The sequence below is a fragment of the Elephantulus edwardii genome, unplaced genomic scaffold (assembly GCF_000299155.1).
Source record: "Elephantulus edwardii isolate Elephantulus edwardi_28Jun2011 unplaced genomic scaffold, EleEdw1.0 scaffold00002, whole genome shotgun sequence".
Taxonomy (NCBI): Eukaryota; Metazoa; Chordata; class Mammalia; order Macroscelidea; family Macroscelididae; genus Elephantulus; species Elephantulus edwardii.
Window position 1 is genome coordinate 6955560 of NW_006399752.1, and position 3932 is coordinate 6959491.

Sequence of the window (3932 nt, forward strand, 5' to 3'; positions counted from 1 at the left end):
ATCCTGGCATGGATAGGTATGTATGTCCGGGACTACATCTGTTGAAACTTGCCAGTTTGTATCCTATTAAATCTGGGCTTTAGTTTTTTTGGCAGTGCTTTCAGAGTGGCTTGAACTTCCTTTTCCATTATCATTAACTTATATTACTTTTATAGACAACTCTATTTCTCACAGTTATATCTCTGCTATTTAACACTTTAAATAAGAGTTTTGAGCTCTGTGGCGGAATCATGGCACCCCGGAACACGCATACCCAAGAATATGAAAGTGATGATGAGTCTTATGAAGTATTGGATTTAACTCAGTATGCAGGAAGACACCACTGGTGGAATCAAATGTTTGGCCACAGTTCAGGACCTATGGTAGAAAAATACTCAGTAGCTACTCAGATTGTAATGGGTGGAGTTACTGGCTGGTGTGCTGGACTTTTGTTCCAGAAAGTTGGAAAACTTGCAGCAACTGCAGGAAGTGGTGGCGTTCTTCTTCAGATTGCCAGCCACAGTGGCTATGTACAGGCTGACTGGAAGAGAGTTGAAAAAGATGTGAACAAAGCAAAAAGACAGATTAAGAAATGAACAAATAAAGCAGCACCTGAGATCAATAATATAATTAATTGAAGAAGCAACAGAATTTATGAAGCAGAACATTGTCATATCCAGTGGATTTGTAGGAGGCTTTTTGGTAGGCCTTGCATCTTAAGAATGTGAATGTTTTATCACAGTGGATTCAACAATGACAAGAGCAGTGATGGTCTCTCAATAGCACGTCACCTGATTTTCCATGGAAACAGAAATAATTACCTGGACAACACTGAATTCATAACTTTAGTGCTTTGCCTTCTGTAGTTTGGCAAACTAGAATCTGCTGTAAAATACCCTAAATTGTATAGGTATAATATTATTATTATATACATATACTAGAATACTATGCTAATATATTAAATTCATATATATTATTTAATATATTCTATATTATAGTAATCTATTATTTCATATATATTAATATATTGTATTGATATATTAATATAATATTATATATAATTATATATAGTATAATATTATTCCTGAGGAAAAAAACAAGAGTTTTGCAGTTGATTTGCTTAGTGCAATAGATTGAAATCCTCACAAATTGAAATTAACTCAATGGCAAATGTCTTTGTAATTGGAGTATTTAAAATGCAACAGAAGAACAATTCTAAAAAAAATGTGATGTAGGCTAATATGTCAACTCATATTTTTCTCTCACAGCACGAAAAAGCAGATAATTGAGAAATGAAGAGGTAAGTAATTAGCTCATTAAATCTAATTGTCCATGTATTTATTAGCTATTTATGTCATTATGAGTAAAGTATTTATCTTAGTAGAAGAAGGAAAGAAAAACACAAACATGAGAAGGGTTTGCTCAATGCTGGAGTAACACATACAGTTCATAGTCAAAATTAGAGCACCGACTACAAAAAAATCTTCATTTCTCCTTCAAAATTTGTCATATATATTAACATATGTTTGCACTCTTTCAACATGCACTATATAAGTACATTGCTTGCAGTGCTCTTGTTGCTGCTAGATGTTATCAGTCAACTAAATGTCATACTAACCCTTTGAAGAAACTGAAACTTGCCTTGTCTTGCACTATCCTCACTGTAACTATCTATTCTGTGAGGTTCTTCCTCTATTTCTCTGACACCATACCTTTTCCAGAATATATCTTTTTTCCAAGGACTAATTTGATTCTACCTAACAACTTGCCCCAAGTATGTGAGACAAAGTTTCCACATTTGCACATCCTCCAAGACAGACTTGTTTGTTCTTTTGGTAGTCCATGGGATAGTCTGTTTCATTTTCCAGCCCTACTATTTAAAGACATAGATTCTTGTGTATCTTTAAGCATTATCCAAATTTCAAATGTATGAGGAAACTGAAAATACCATAGTTAGATCAAGTACACCTTAATCTTTAATAACATTGCGCTTTTAGGACTTTGGAGAAATATCATTTTCCAAATGCAACACACCTTTTAGTTTATTGACTGGGTGTTGATTACAGATTTAAGTAAAATGAATTTGTTAATAACTTCAATCTTTTCTCCATCTATCATGATTGTACCTATTGGTACAATGAGAGAATTTCATATGTGCAGCATACTGCACTCTAGGCTTTTTATTCCTTAAGAAAGGGCAACTGTTTTATGCAGGAAAGTCAGTTACTATTGTTAGTAGTAGTAATTTTCAAGGGGACACAGTTTATAATAAGTGTCTAGCAGAGTTGGAGTTGAGAGTAGGTAATGCATAATTCATTCTTTCTCTCTCTGTCCTTTCTTTTTAATCAAATAAGAGCTTTCCCTGGAGCTTCTAGACTGAAGCAGTTCCTTAATTGATTAATAAAACAGAAAAAAAAAAAACCAAACAAAAAACCCTAAGGATAGATTAAACCTTACTAACCTCATACCAAACTCCAACTGTACTAGGCAATCATTTTAACAGTGTCACCTTAAACGGTGTTGCTACTCTAACACTAGTAACTGACATCACTACTATATATAACAGTTACCATTTACTGGGGACTAAAATGACTACAGCTCAATGGTAAGTATACTGCATATAATTATCTCATTTTATCCCAATACCCTGATAGAGAGATATTGTTCTCTCCATTGTATAATATGAGAAAACGGAAGCTTATAGAGTTTACACTTTTCCTTTGGAGGCCACATAGTTAATGTTCAAAACTGACTCCTACAGTTTTCTTGACTCTAAAGTGTATATGCGTCATCTATTTAGGGTTTTCCTATTAGTTAAATAAGTGAGTAGGTACAGACAAATCTAAAGAATTTCCGTACTACACTTCTATGGTTCTCTCTTTGTTTAGCACATACAATATCCTTAATAAGGAGAGAGATATGTCAACTTCTTTCCCCTAATAGATCAAAGGTAGATATAATTTTAAATAATATTTATTTTTTTATATAGCCAATATAATGCATATTAATTGGCCAATTAGACGTTTCTGGTTTTTGTTGTATTTTATTGAGTCAGAACCCACCCATAGCTGACCCTCTGGTGGGTTTTCTAAGGTCATAAAATTCCTGAGAGGAGATTGCCCATCTTTTTTCCATGGTATAGTTGGTGGATTTGAACTGCATGGCTCTGGGATTGCAGCACAGCTTCTTACAACTGTTGTTGTTTATCGAAGATTTGGAACCAAGCCACAGCTGACCCCCTAGCGAGTTTTCATAGGCAGTAAATACACAGGAGAAGATAGTTTATCCTTCTCCTGCGAAGCAGCTGGTGGCTTTTAGCTGAGTGCATTTGGGATTGCAGCACAGCTTGTACCACTAGGCCACCAGTGTTTATATAGCGAGGAAAAGATTCTTTGTATTTATGACATAGAAGGATGAACATTATTTTAACATGCAGACACAGTGCCTCTAGGGCTACCATGAGAACTATTTTGCATTTATGTTGTTCTTATAAAAGTTGTTTTTAAATTTGTTTGGAGAGGTATCTCACAGTGAATAAAACAAAATACCATACAGGTACTATTAAGCTGGTAATATTCTTGAGACCATGTTTCTTTTGTTTGTAATTGAGTTTGTGCATCTCTAGTGGTTAGAATCCATCAGTGATACCATAGAAGAGAAATAGGCAGTTTCTTCCTGTTCAAAAGACGTTTTACACCTTTGAAAATGGAAGAGGATCACTGTAGTCTGAATTATTGACTTACAATAGTGAGTTAGGTTTGTTGTCACTTTAAAGGGAGACTTGATGAACTAATGCATTGCATGTTGGGCTACTAACTGAAAGGTCATTGGTTTGCCTCCACAAACCCTGATCTAGAGAGAGGTGACCTGCTTTACTGACTTACTGTCTAGAAAGCTTTATGGAGAAGCCCTGGCAAGTCACCATTAACAGAGTCTACTAACAGGCAGTTGTT

At 34.7% G+C, this 3932-nt stretch overlaps 1 pseudogene; it reads left to right on the plus strand.

Moving 5' to 3' along the window:
• Positions 1 to 230: 230 nt before the first annotated feature.
• LOC102875431 lies at positions 231 to 699 on the plus strand (annotated as a pseudogene).
• The last annotated feature ends 3233 nt before the right edge of the window (positions 700 to 3932 follow it).